At 25.2% G+C, this 15,723-nt stretch overlaps 2 protein-coding genes across 2 annotated transcripts in view; one reads left to right on the top strand and one right to left on the bottom strand.

Annotated features, from left to right (window-relative positions):
* LOC134827592 (uncharacterized) overlaps positions 1-4,593 on the bottom strand; it is a 145,266-nt gene extending 140,673 nt beyond the window's left edge. Inside the window, exon 1 of the mRNA XM_063840311.1 lies at positions 4,582-4,593. The gene's annotated coding sequence lies outside the window, so the exon portion shown is untranslated. The remainder of the gene's footprint in view (positions 1-4,581) is intronic.
* LOC134827586 (zinc finger protein ZFMSA12A-like) overlaps positions 1-15,723 on the top strand; it is a 230,213-nt gene that overhangs the window by 193,296 nt on the left and 21,194 nt on the right. The window lies entirely within an intron of this gene.

The raw sequence follows: 15,723 nt of genomic DNA, 5'->3' as shown, positions 1-15,723 counted from the left end.
AATTTCATAATTTATTTTTTTTATTCTTAAAATATTTTTTTTTTATAAATTATTTTTTTATCAAAAATTTCCTAATTTATTTTTTTTATGTTTAAAATATTTTTTTTTTATAAATTTGAAAAAAGTTTTTGAACTAAAACTTATTTTTTTATCAAAAATTTCCTAATTTATTTTTTTTATTCTTAAAATTTTTTTTTTTATAAATTTGAAAAAAGTTTTTGAACTAAAAATTATTTTTTTTCGAAAATTTTATAACTTATTTTTTTATTTTTAAAATATTTTTTTTACAAATTTAAAAAAAGTTTTCGAACTAAAACTCATTTTTTTTTATCGAAAATTTCATAATTTATTTATTTTTATTTCTTAAAATATTTTTTTTTTTATAAATTTGAAAAAAGTTTTTGAACTAAAAATTTGAAAAAAGTTTTCGAACTAAAACTGATTTTTTTATCGAAAATTTCATAATTTTTTTTTTATAAATTTGAAAAAAGTTTTCAAACTAAAACTGATTTTTTTATCGAAAATTTCATATATTTTTTTTATTCTTAAAATATATATTTTTTTTATAAAGTTAAAACAAGTTTTCGAATTACAACTCATTTTTTTTATCGAAAATTTCATAATTTATTTTTTTTATTTTAAAATATTTTTTTTATTTCAAAAAAAGTTTTCGAACTAAAACTCATTTTTTTTTTATCAAAAATGTCATAATTTATTTTTTTTATTATTAAATTAAATTTAACAACATTTTTTTTTTATTTAAAACATGAAAATTTTTTAATCAAAACATAAAAAAATAAATGGTCCCTGTAGAATTGGTAATTTTTTGTATTTTTTTTTATTTTTTGAAATATAACTCAAAACCTCAATAAACCTCAAATACTCAATACCTGCAATCAATATGAGTATTTTTAAAAGAAACAATGATTTTTTTTATTTTTAAATTCAATGACATTGAAAAAATATTTGAAAAGATTCGTAAAGCAGAATTTAACTTATTGCGTTACAAAATTTATATTCTCAATAATCTTCTTAAAAAAAGAGGAAAAATCATGGAAAATTCAGGGAAAATTCCACAAAAAAATAAAATTTTCCAAAAATTTTTTATTGAACTGAAAATATTTTCGTCACTTAGCAACTGTATAATTCGAAAAGCTATTTGAGTAAAAATAAGCTATTTCAACCGATTATTGCCAAATGTAGCAAAATATTTTATTTTTTTTTATCAATTTAAAATCTTCTGAGACCATCAAATCCCTTTTAAAAACTGAATCCCAAACAACAACCCAGCTCGAGCAAAAAAAAAAAGTAGCTTGAACCGAGCACCTAAAATTTCGGTTAAATTTAACAGACCTGAAACTCTCTTTAACCACATTTCGTTACATTTCATGTTGGTTTAGCCACAGGGATTAACTTTGTCAAAATTAAATTCTATCAGAGAAAGACACTTTTAACTCACATCCAGTCTGTTTTTCATTTCATTCGTTTATTTACGAAATTTATATCACCAGAAAGTCCAAAATATTCTCTTTTTACGATAATAAAGACATCTTTTGTGTATACAATTTATTTTAACAAGAGAAATGAAAAGTACATTTTGCATGTCTGTACTTGATATGCGGTTTCTTCGTCGACACACACACACACACATTGGTTGCTCTTCCAAAAATTGCTGGGGACTTTCTTGTGTACATATTTTAATTTTATTTTATTGTGGCTCACTACTAATAATAATAATATCTCAAAATGTCCGAAGAACAACATCCAACATTGGTGATAAGTGAATAGGAAAGTTAGTAAATTTTGCTATCTCTCAGTGGACCTCATCTCACTCCAATATGCCATCATGAAGTCATGAAACAAAAATGAAATTTAATATCCGAGCATGGGACAAAAACTTTTTCGAACTAATATGGAAAGTAACAAATTATGACTTTTTTCCCTGTATTTATGCGAGTTTTGTTGTCAAGTTGTGACATGGAGAAAAATGACCGTTAATTTATTCTCATCTGGAGACCATGAGACGAATAGAAAAAAAAGTCTGATGTTTGTTTTTTTTATTATTTAAGAAAAAATTGCGATGTTTTGAGAGATTGGCGTCTTTTTGTGGCAAAAATGTGTATTGGGACAATTAATTGATCTTTATTTTTATTAAAATGTGCACTGGGTCAAAAATTCAGACAGTTTTAAAATTTCATAATTTTTTATTGTTCAAATGTTTCAACATGAGTTACCTTTTAAAATGTGCATTGGGATTTTTCAAAATATCATTTAAAGAGAAATTTTTTTAAATATTCATTAGGACGAAAAATTTGCACCGAAACAAAAATTTGAAAATGTGCATTGGGCAAAAATTTAATCATGTCTTTCATTTTTGATCCAATTCTCTATATTTCTTAATTTTATTCTAGGACTATCTTCCATATTAAGATAAAATTATAAATTGTGGCATACATTTTAAAACTTCCTAAAATTTTAAAATGTGCACTGGGCCAAAAATTCAGAATGTGTTAAAATTTCATTTTTTTTATTGATCAAATGTTTCACCCTGTTGTTACATCTTGGTAAAATTGTGCATTGGGATAAAATATCAAGACGTTTCGAAGATCTTAAAGAGTTTGAAAATATGCATTGGGATATTTTAAAATATCTTTTAAATCAAACTCTGGAAAAGAAATAACTTTCATATATTCATATATTCATCTGGACAAAAAATTTGCACCGAAACAAAAATTTTAAAATGTGCATTGGGCAAAAAAATCAGGACGGTTTGTATGTTTCCGTAAAATTATTAAATTTACTTTGATACTTTGAGTAACTAATTAATTTTAGTCAAAAAAAAAAAATAAATAAATAATAAAAATGTGCACTGGGCAAAAATTTAAAATTTTCTAACATTCAAAATGTGCACTGGGACTAACATTTTTAAATATTAATTAACTAAGATAATTTTTTTAAATTTATCATAAAGCATAAATTCAGATATTTATTGGATTTGGACATTTCAAAATGCAAACTGGGTCAAAAAAAAAATCAATTGTTTATTTAATCGAATTTTTGGTGACGAGGAAAAATATTAAAATAAAATACGATATCATTTTTGGTCATCTTTCTAAGGACAACTTTTTTTTGTATGATCCGGAACCAAGTCAGAAACATCAACGACGAAGAAGACGAAACATAGGACAAAGTATAACAAATGACATTTTCATTGACCTTTTCAAAATGTTTGTGACAATTTTCTTCGCATATTCACACCAAAGCAAACACTCTGGCGTGTAGTGTTTCGAGTCTGACAACAATCAAAATATGCGAATTGCATGAAACGAGGACAAACAAAATAATTTATTATCCAAGCAATGCAGAATTTCTCACAAGTTCTCGTAACATTGTATCTAAAAAGGACATCATAGCGACAGAGATACATTTTCAATGAAACATCAACAAAAGACATCAAAACTTTGGGTTTGAAATGGGAATTTTAATTTGAATTACAGTCGCAGCCAGTAGACAAAGAGATTTCTAGATGGAATTTCCAATTTCACATTGTAAATTTAATGATCTAGATCGACGTACGAAATATGCGACGTTCGACATTCACGAAGTTGCAATTGAGGAAAGGTAGTAATTATTGTGGTTTTACAGTGTTTGCCGGCATGTGCTTGGGAGAAAGTGTAGGCGATGATGGAATTACATGGGCGGTAACCGACAAATTGGGTCAGGAAGGGATCATAAACGGAAGGTGTGTACGAGTGTGTGAGCCACAGGTTATAACAATGTGGTCTAATTTTGAGTTTGATGTGAGATAAAATGAAGACAATTTTATTATAAATTGAATTCATGTCAATTTCATGAAGGTTTGATGGTCTTTCTTTCGCCACAAAAATTCTTGAAATTGATAGATTTTCGATGAATTCTTGGGTTTTTTGGTGACATATAAATTTTTGCTTGATTTGAACCATATTTGACACAAATTGCTTTCGTATTTTTGAGTTCTTGAGAAATTTCAGTAAAGGTTTTCATTAAATTTATCATCAAAGACATGGTTAGGATATTTTACTTAAATTACTGCGTTGAAGAAATTTTGTTTATTTTTTTCAGAAATTTTCACCTTTTACATAAAATAAAGTTTTAAAAAATTTAAAAAAAAGTAAAAAAATTAAAAAAAAAAAAGTAAAAAAATATTTTTTATAAAAAAATTAACTTTTTATATGAAAATCCTAAAAAAATTATTCTTGGCAGTTAGCCAATTAAAGGATCAAGATATAAATAAATTATAATAACGAAATTTAACGTGTATGTTAAAATCCCAAAGTTATTTATAAGATTAGATTATAAAAAAAGTTTTAAATAAAATTTAAAATTAATATTAAATTTGTTAAACATTTTATTGTATTTAATTAATTTATTAAATGGTAATAAATAATTAATTTATTTTTTTTTTATTTAATTTAATTTTTGGAATAATATTTTTTATTCATTCAAAAAAAAAATTAATAAAAATAATAAAATTAAATTTAAAAAAAAATATAAAAAATAATAAAAAAAAATTTTAATTAATTACTCCAGAATTTATTTAACAAATATTTTTTGTTTAATTTTATAGAATAAAAAAAATCTATAAAAATTCTGTCAAAAAATCGAAAACAATAAACTTGAATAAAGTATTTTAATTTAATTAAATTAAATTAATTATTTTAAATATTAATTATTTTTTAATTTCATTAAAAATTAATTTTTATTTTAATCTTAAACATTTATTTAAGTTTTTATTTTTTTTTTATTTAATATAATTTATAATTTTGTACTCAGATTTCATGTCGATAAATGTCGATAAAAATTTATTTGAAATATGATAAAAATTTTATTTATGTTTAATTCACTTGATAAAGTTACCACTTAACTCAAATTGTCTGTGTATGTACCTACAGTCGACTTGAAATACAAACCTTGACCTGACAATTCTTGCAAGCTGATACCACTCACAACTGCATTTCTCTCTGATGATGATTCTGCATTCTTTTTCCTTTTTATTCCTTCTTTTGACACACAAACGCACGAGAAGAATGTTCAATATCTTTCCTTCTAGGCAGTTTTTCCTCAACACACTTGTCAAATTTCTTCAAACACAAATTTCTCGCTCAACAATTCCAACAACTACCGATTATCGACACAAGCTAATCCTCAAAAGTGTGTTAATACAACACGCCAGAAGTGAGAGAGAGAGAAAGAAAAAATTATCTTTTGGAAAAAATTCAAGTAAAATTTCTGGTGTGATATTTCAGCAAATGTGTGCTTGCATGTGATATCGGAGAATTAGAAAATATCTGCATGTTCGTTCAAAGCGCAAGAATACACGTGGCACGTTTATTGTATATTGAAATTTAATAAAACTGAAATGGAGGCAGCATACCGAGTAATGGTGATATTGGATACGGTTTTGGAAATTAAAATGCTGTGTAAAATCATCGAGGCAGGGAACAAGGAGAAAATTTTACAGGATAATTTTAAAAGGTATTTTCGCTTATCATCGGAAAAACAAAAATTTATTAAAACCACAGCAAAAGTAATTCGAACGCCATAGAGATTAATTTTTAGAACCACAGAATTCGTTTACATTTTGGTGTTTGAAAAGTATTACGGATTAAGTTTGATGCGAATTGAAAACGAATAAAAAATTTTAAAAGTTGTCGTTTCGAGAAAGATCAATATGATGTTATCGTAATTTTATTTTTTTTTTCAATTTAATTTTTTTTTAATTAATTTTTTAGTCTTTTTTGAACAACGTGGTTTAATTTTTTTTTATATAAAATGTTTTGATTAATTTAATTTTAAATTAATTAATTAATTTTTTTTACATAAATTAAAACCACGTGTTTTTTTTTAATTTTTTATTTTTAATTTAATTTTCAGCTTAATTAATTATTAATTTTTTTTTTAAATTTTATTAATTTAAAAAAAAAATAATTTAACTTCAGATTATTTTTTTTTTGATAATTTTACAACCACGTGGTTTCTTAATTACGACCGATTTCACTTTTTTAATTTTTTTTTAAATTAAAACAAACTTTAAATTTAATTAAACTTTTAAATAATTTTATTTGACCTAATTTTAGAACAATTTAAATAAATTTAAATAAATTTTTATTGATTTCTTTTATTTAAATAAATTTAAGACCACGTGGTTTTTTAATTTTTTATTTAAACATTTATATTTATTTTCAGCTAAACTAATTACATTTAATTTTAACTTTAAAATAATTTAATTTGACATTTTTGTTTAAGTTACTGTAAAATTTTTCTAACTTAATTTCAGATTTAATTTATTTTAATAAATTTTCAACCACGTGGTTTCTTAATTACAACCTATTTCAATTTTTTAATTTTTTTCAAAAAAAATTATTTAATTAAATTTTAAAATTTACCTAATTTTAGAATCATTTCACTCGATTTAATTAAAAATAATTTTTTATTGATTTCTTGTATTTTACTAAAATTTTTAACCACGTGGTCTATTAATATTTATTTATTAAAAACAATTTTATCTTAAACGATCTTAAATAATTTCTAATTAATTTTATTTTTAAAATTAAAATTTTTAAACCACGTGACCTGGGACAATATCTTTAGTAAAAGCCGGTAAAAGTACATTTTTCCTTCGAAATTCTATTAAAAAAAGTTTCGAGTTTTAATGGAAAAAGAATTAATAAAGTAAAATATTTCTTGATTCTGTTTTGTTTGGCGGCGTTTTTTTTCTACTTCGATGTTTATTTAATGAACATTTTTTCATTTCTTTTTAGAAAATCCGAGGAAAATCCGCTGATATGTCGGAAACAAACATGGCAATAAAACAAACATCGCTCTCTTTTTCTCTTTCTCGGAGTTTAATAAAGTCAAAATCAACGAAGGAATTTTGTTAAAGCTCTCTTTTCGTCAAAAACAAAACAAAAAGCAGACACACACAAAAGTCATCTCGCTTCACGATACATCCGACAAATTGTCGACATTCGAACGCTCTTTGTTTGTTTGTTTTTCTTTGCCTGATAAATATTTCGCAATGTGGCACCAGAAGAAATCCAATATCGAGAAATGGATGGAATTTCGGCTCATTTGCATATTATTTCACTTCTTCGCTCTCTTCACTCAGTCATGCGACTAACTAGGAAAAAAAAAAGTTTAAGTTTAAAACGCAAAAAACTTGAAAGTGCGTGGGCATTAACACGGAATTTCGCTCTTCCCAGAATCGGCAAATCGTATAATCTCGCACTTTGAATTTGGAGGTCGACGACGAAGAAAAAAGGATTTTTTTTTTACTTTTATCTGACGAAGAAAGAAAAAAAGGGAAAATCCAATGGATATATTTACGGATATTTTGTTTACTTTATTTAAAAAGTTGTGGAATGAGTGGCACGAGATCACGATGCAATTTATATCAATGACACTTGTGTATTTATGTGTGAATAATCCATCCATTAAGGGACATAATTTGATCAAAAACCTTCTCATTTATGGTAATTGAATGAGTTTGTGTCTGTGCGTGGCGAAATCCGAGTATTTATTTCTCTGTGTAGACAGAGAGATGTTTTATGATGTTTCAACCATTAAATTTGAGTAGATTACGTATTTATTTTTAAAAGGAAATTTTGCCATGAGCCACAATGTGTAGCGAATCATTAGAAGGGTAAATAAATAATAATGGGATATGGTTACGAAAATAATGGAAATTTAAATGAATACGTTAAATTTCTTTGGAAGGAGTCGCGATAAAAATATATGAAAATGGGATTTTTTTAAGGTTTTAAAGTGTTTTTTTTATTTTAATTTTAAATAAATAATTGGTAATTGCAAAAATTTTTAGAAATATTTTTGAAATAATTAGAAATTTATTATTTTTATTTATTTAATTTATTTTAATAATGATGAAAATTAAATAAATTGAATAAAATAATTAAATTGAAAAATAAATTAAATTATAAAAAATTAATTTTTAATCAATTAAAAAACGAATATTAAAAAATAATTTAAATATAGAATAATTTTTTTAAAAAATATTTATAAAATATATTTTAAAAAGGCACATTAATTGATTTAAGTCTTTATTAAAATCAAAATTTTATTTTTTTTGGAAAATGTTATAAAGAAATTATAGACAAATTTAGATAAAATTTATTAATTTTAAATTTAAATTAAAAATCATAAAATTTTCATTAAATTTTTAATTTTTATTTTAATTTTTAAAATTATTTATTTATGAAATATTCATTAAACTGTTATTTTATTTTTATTTAATTTTATTTTATTTTATTTAATTTAATTTAATTTAATTTAATTTAATTTAATTTAATTTAATTTAATTTAATTTTATTTTATTTTATATTTCAAAATTAATTTATCAAAGAAAATTTTATACTCATTCTAGAGGAAAAAAAACAAGTAAATTTTTTGAGACTATTATTCTTATTTAAGAAATTATTTTTTTTTTGTATTAAAAAATAAAAATTTAATAAAATTTAATAATTTAAAATTAATAAATTAATTATTTTTAAATAAGAATTTCATTCAAAAACAACTCATGTTAAATTTAAAGGTCACAGAATTAAAAAAAAAGAAAACATAAAATATATTTTAAAAATTAATTATTTAAATCTCTTTCAAAGCTTTGAATTGAATTCTTGGAAAACTATTTTAAAATTTTTTTTTTTGTTAAAAATCGCGAAACCCAAATAAAACTTTTTATCCGTCAAAAATTAATTAAAACTTTGTTCTTTGACGTAACGCGAAATTGAAACCTTATTGAAACATGATTGAAAAGCTCACACACTCCATCCATACATTTATTTATTTAATTTTTTTGTTATATTTTTTTTTATCAAAATGAGACAAAATCAATTTTAAATAAAATTCCAATCAAAAACAGATACAAACACACGCCACTTGTCTATAAATATTTTTTTCCAGTAAATTTAACACCAATCATTGAATTATTGAAGACGAAATTTTTTTCCTAGTTGAATTCCACAAGGAGTCAAGAAAAAGTTTTGACCAAAAATGTTTCCTAGCACCACTAGGCCATGCTCTATGCCGTCTGTGTCTGCCTCGCGTCGCAATGTATTCCAATATTATTCATTCGTACCTCCAATTCGAGTGACTAAAAGATATTGAAACGTTTGAATCAATTTGTTTTATATTTTTATTTATTTATTTTTTTTTTGTGCGCTATTATAAACTTTTTTTTTCTGCGTTACTAGAGGAAACCCGACAATAGGCGGCACGGAGCAAAAAATCAACAGAGGAAATCGTACAAAAGCGAAAAATAAAAACATTCAGACAAAAATTGATTTTGCCTTAGGCACTCTCATAAAATGCTCTGTTGCTTGTTCATGAAATTAAATTTCCTTGTTTGGTGCGAGTTTTTCGGTATTTTTTTTTCTCGGAGGAGGGGAAGGAAAAGGACGAGAAGCAGGATTTTTGTGCGTATGTAACAAATGATAATAAAAAGCGTTCAATGAGTGATGAAGGACCGATCAATCATTTAAATGTCGGCAGAAGAGCATTTGCTTGTTTCGGCAAATTTTTGCCTCGAAGGCTGAAAGCTGCTCTTTTTTAGCAATTTAGACGCAAGTTAATTAAAATCCTGTTACATTTCCAAATTTTTCCGATTTTGTTCGTTCATCCAAAAATTGCTGGAGATTTTTCGTTAAAAACTGAAATAATCTGTCTCTACCACAATTCCGTAAAAAATATAAATTAAAACAATTTGTTTTTGCTCGGTTTGGTTCGCAAACACACGAAACCAAAGTGAAACTTGTAAAATAACAAAATTATCATGGTTACCTTGATGTTGATGATTTTGTTGTTGTTGCTGCTCGTTCAGTCGAAGTTTAAACAAACTTTTTTCTCGTTTTGCTCATGTTGCTCAGGTTGACAACAACAAATTACGGACAAATGTGTCTGTTAATGATGAGCTGAAAAGATAGATAGAAAAATAAAATAGTTTTCTTTAATGACGCAGCTGGATGTCTAGTTAAATTTAAATTAATTTGAAATGCAAACAAACAAATACGCCGAGAGGATCTGACAGAACGAATGACAAGGCATGTGTTTGTTGAATGAGTTTCCGGTCAAATATGGATTTTTGTCAGGTCAGAAATTAGTAAAAAAAAAGAGGCCGAAGGATGTTTACGTGTTTTGATAAAATTATTTCAGATGAAAAAAAAATATTTAAGGTAATTTTCTTATAATTTTTAGCTCTTATCGTTATTTTTTTTTATTAAAATTTAGATTTTTTGTTATTGCGAAAGGATTTTTTAAGCATTAATTTGAATATTTTCCAAATATTTTATTGGACTTTTTTTTTCATTAAAGTTTTATTGAAAAATTAATAAAAAAATTAATTTAAAATATTATTTATTTAATTTTATTTTAAAAAAATAATTATTTAATTTAATTTGATGGTTAGTTTAATTTAATATAAATTAATTTATAATTTATTAAATAATTTAATTTAATTTTAATTTTATAATTTAAATTAAAAAATTAATTTATTTAATTTTTTTAAGTGAAAAAAATTAATTTATTGAATTTTATTTTTTTTTGGTTTAAAAAAAATTATTAAGAATGTTTTTCGTATTTTTTATTTTTATTATTTATTCAAAAGTCAAAATGGTTAATTTAAGTCTAATTTAAAAAAAAAATAATTAAGACTTTTTTACGTATTTTTTTTTATTTGTCTATCATATTAAACCATATTTTTTTAAATTTTTTATTTTTTTCAAACTTTAATTTGCGTAAAGAACTGGAAATGAATTATTAAATATTTATGTTAAAAATTAACAAAAATAAAAAAAATAAAAGTTAAAAATGTTAAAAAATAAAAAATATAAAAAATAAAAAAAAAATAAAATAAAAAATAAAATAGTGAAAAATATTTTTTTTTAAATTAAGCTCATTTTCAAAAATCCCTCATAAATTCTTATATTTTAATAAAAAAAAAAATTTTCGTAAATTTTCCATTTCGAGTTTTTATCAATTTTTTTTTTGATATTTATCCCGTCAAAAATTTCAACAAAGAAAATCTGATTGCTCAGAAAATATTTCTACTATTGAAATTTCCCACAACTTGTAAATTGTTAATCAAAACTTGCAAATTTCGAGATGTAAATTTCCCAAAAATTTCCACGAAATCCAATTGAACGATGAAAACCTTCCATGTGTGGCGGGCATCTCATTTTTGCTTTACATCGATAACAACAGATGATACAAAACTCCTTTTTTTGCCACAAATAATCGGTACGGCAGCACAAATTGATGAGCTATAATTTGTTCTAACCAACCTTCGAGTGTATCGATGCCTCTTTCTGTGTCTGTGTGGGTTTCTTCATGCCACACGATTGTTTTGTTGGAAATACGAATGGAATTGCTTTTAGATTGCTATTCGGTCTGATGGCAAGAGATATTTATTTATTGTGTATATGAGAAGGAAGAGAAATGTGTGATATGTTATTTAACATCACACAAGGATCTAATGTCAGGATGGGTTTCAAACACAATGGAATACGTTATTATTGCTTTTTCTCCGCAATATTTCTCTTATCACATTTTTTTTTATTTGGGAATCTTTTTTGTGAAATTTTATAATATTTCATAAAAATTGTTCAATAACTATTTTTGAGTTTAAACTTAAAATTTTTAACTTATTTATCAAGTTTTTCAATAATCACCTTTATATTTTTTCTCAATGTTGTTTTTTCCTTTTCTTTGTAAAAATAATTTATTTTTTAGCACAAAGTTTCCCACAACAATCATCCTGTGCCTACGCTTGAAAAGGTATAATAGTGGAAAATAGTGAAAGGAACAACAATAAGAATAGCAGACAATTCCTTTTTCTGCCTCACGGATATTCAATATAAGAAGACAAAATAATGTAATAAGGAAGAACGAAGGAAGGTAGGTACACAACATGAAAACATTTAATAATAACAACGGATCAGATCGAGAAGAAAAAAATAATTTGAAACTCGTTGAGGTGAAAAATGAGAGTGCTTTTTGTGAAAAAGATGAAAAATTGCTTAAAAGCTGAGAAAATTAGAGTGTTTTTTACGACTTTGGACTCAAAAATTTAAGATTTTATTTAATTTTTTTTATGAAATTTTGAAAAATAATTTTAGTTCTTTGATTTTCATTAATTTTTTTTTCTTTTTAATAAAATATTTTAATAGTGAAAATTTTTTAAAGATAATTTATTCGATTTATTGACTTGATTTATCAAACTTTTTTCAAAATTAAAGAAAAAAAAATTTAGAATTAAGGCTGAATATTCAAAAAATTATTTGACTTGAACTGAAGTTTTATTGAGTCAAAATATTTTTTTTAACTTAAACTTAAGTTTACGTCATATTGAATTAGTTTTTGGGTAAAATATTTTTCACATACCAAAAAAAAATGAACTACTACATAAGGTTTGTATAATCTAGATCAAAATCAAAAAATTATTTTTTTTTTGAGGTGGCAGATCAGAAAAAAATTTTAACCCTCAACTTTTTTTGATTTGATCTGATTTAATTTAATTTAATTAAAATCAATTTTTAGATCAGATCGAATCAAAAAAAAGTTGAGGATTGAAAATTTTTTGAGTTGATTTGCAAAGTAAATCAAATCAAATTTTTAAATCAACATAGCGATATGTCAGAAAGACTCTTAAAGAGGAGTTAAAAGCTGTTTTGGAAAATTTTTCTCTTTCGAGGACCTCATGATCTTAAGCCTGTGAAGAATTCCAATTTTTTTTTTAAACTTTACATTACAGGCTTAAGATCTTAAGATCACGAGAGTCCAAAAGAGAAAATTTCTCTAAAAGAATTTTAAAATTTTTTTTTAATAATCTCTTTGACATATCTCAAAGTTGACTTGAAAATTTTCTTAACAAATTCTGAACGAGTAAACTCCTCAAGACAATTTAAACTAGTTTTAACCACAGACAGACTACCAACAAAGCTCCGTTACTCTTTTCAAAATATTCTTCTAAAAAGGATAATCGAAAGCGAAAAAAAAATAACAGACAGACAACATCGTGTCTTTCGTCATAGCCTTGCCTTCGCCTTGTTATAATAGTGGTATATTGAAAACCGATTACACGAATTCAATATTCAAAAGTGTAACCAAATGTGAAATCAATATCTAAATTCGTGTTATTCGAGTTTCTCAGTTTCGTTTTAAAGAAAAGGATCGCAGGTTCGGGCTTAATGGAAATATTATCCGAAATAATGGAAAAAGTTAAGGGAATACGTTTTTATGAAATTTATATTTTTTTTCGCGTTGTTATTCAATACGATGCTACAAGGATGCGTCATTATCTGCGAAGAATTATTCGAAAGACGAACGTATAATTAATGAAAATTAAGAATTAATGAGATCGAGTAATGAAAAGTTTTGTAAAACGCGTCAAAGAGTGAGATTTTGTATTGGACTCAAGTAGATTTCTCACTTCGTTACCCATTTTTTTGTTGCGGTACTTATCAATATTTGCTTCGTAAGCAATTTCAGTGGATTGGTAAAGAAGAAAAAATGAAGAAGAACTGAAGAAAATTCAGACACAACACTCGATAATGGCACAAAATGATGATCAAACAGAATTTTCGAGCGATTTCTGTAGTGCGGTTCTCGTAATGATGACGCAACGGAGAGAGATGGAGAAAAAAAAGTATAAATAACCTTTCGAACTTAAGATGTTAAGTAAACGGTTGTCGTTGTAGTCATCATCAGCAGTAGATATTCCCGAAAGCGATGCTGAATTTTTGCTGTTTACCTTAGTTGCGACACAGCAACGGTAATTTTCCTTGCTCTTTGCCATCTGATGACAGGGGAGACCGAGAACGAAATGGAAATGTCTATTTATTTATTATTTCTGTCACGGCAATATTTCCTTTTAGTAGCGTTAATTGAAAAACTTCCGCAGTATACAAGGCGACAGTATGATATAATTATATTCTGTCCGTGTCTCCTTGGTTCAAGGAGAAATGAGTTAAGACTTGTATCAATTGTAATTGTATACAAAGTCGTTCCTTTTAAGAATTTTTTAATTTTTAAAATTTTTGAAATTTTTATAGAGATAAGATTTCTATTTATTTCGAGTTTTTTTTTTAATTTAATTAATTTATTAATTTTTTATTATTTTTTTTATATTTAAAAATATTTTTTGTTGATTTTTGTTCAATATGTGAAAAGAGCAAACCAAAAAAAAACTCTTCAAAGAAAAGCTAAAGTAAAATTTCACAAAAAAATGAAGAAAACAAACAGGAACCAATTTTTTCAACTTTTTTACTTTCTTTTTGTAGAGCTATACTGAGAGTTGAACATCCGCAAAATACCACAATACGTTTGAAGTTAAAGTAAAGCATTGAATTTCCTTCAACAATACACATTCTAACAATAAAGTGTCGTATTTTCTACTTTAACGAACAAAAAAACTTTATAAAGGCAAGCGCTTCAAATGTGAAATTCTCTCGATTTTCTTGACGTTTTTTGTTGTTGTAAAAAGTAGTAGTGTAATTTCAACGAGAAACGAAAAAAGGAGAAAAATATGGGAAAAATGGCATGTAAAAAGGTATATTCACTTTATTACATTATCACATGTGACTCTGATCTGATGCAGCATAACAATAACAAGAGAGGAAGGAGAAAAAACATCAAACAAGAAAAGCATAAGAAAAGATTCTAAAGAGATTTAAAATAAAATTACATTATATTTCCTTGATACTTTTTACGTGAGGAGATGATAATATTGCAACAACAAGTTTTTTTTTCTCGTAAATGGAATGCAATAAAGTGGAAAAACTATAACACGCGATGAAATGAAATTGGGTAAGTTTAAACCTTTAAAGATTCTAAGAACAAACAAGTAGAGCAAGAAAGAACACGTAGATTCAAATTCAAGCTTAAGTGTCAATTTAAGCAACCAAATATTATTTAAAGAATCTATCTTGATCCACCTGAAGATATAAAGCTAAAGACAAAAAGCTAGCCCACGAGAGATATTAATGAGATACAACAACGAATTACATGAGGAAAGTGAAAACGAAAAGCTAAAAAAAAACCTTAAGGTGACCTCGAATAAACTCATCCTTTACATTGTAAAGATCTAGCAATCACAATCATCAAAGAGAATCCATAGTATTGTCAACAGGTTTACTAGAAACATATTTGAAAGGACTTCTTTGATCCCTGAGGAAGACCAAGACATCATAAACCAAAGCAAAATGCACCCAAAGACGTTTATGCCCTAGGTCTCCGAAATTTGGACTGGAAAAAGAGCCAACTGCCTTCCTATAAGCATCGCCTGAATTCAATTGATATGCTGACTGTGAGGGACCGTCAAGTGTCTAATTGTTGTATGTTCGTTCATGATGTCCTAAACGATAAAATTAATTCTAGTCATATTTGCAATGCTTTTGAATTACGCCCCATAACCTACAACTTAAGAAAACAACATCCATTTGTGGAGAATGTGAATGTGAGGAAAATTGTTGCATCAGCATCTTTAATTCAACCTGTGATATGAGTGACATCGACTTACCACAGATTAGCTTTAAGAAGAAATTGAAGCTACTCTTTGCACCTGTAAGAGAGAGAAATTTTTAATCTGAATGGGCCCAATCACTGTGTGTTTCTCGGTTTTTATTTTTCGTTTAATGCTTCTTGTTTAATCCTGTGATCACTCTAACCAAATGA

This window comes from Culicoides brevitarsis, chromosome 1 (assembly GCF_036172545.1).
Source record: "Culicoides brevitarsis isolate CSIRO-B50_1 chromosome 1, AGI_CSIRO_Cbre_v1, whole genome shotgun sequence".
NCBI classification, from domain to species: domain Eukaryota; kingdom Metazoa; phylum Arthropoda; class Insecta; order Diptera; family Ceratopogonidae; genus Culicoides; species Culicoides brevitarsis.
Note: the sequence above shows the minus strand (reverse complement) of the source record. Positions and strands in the feature narration are given on the sequence as shown.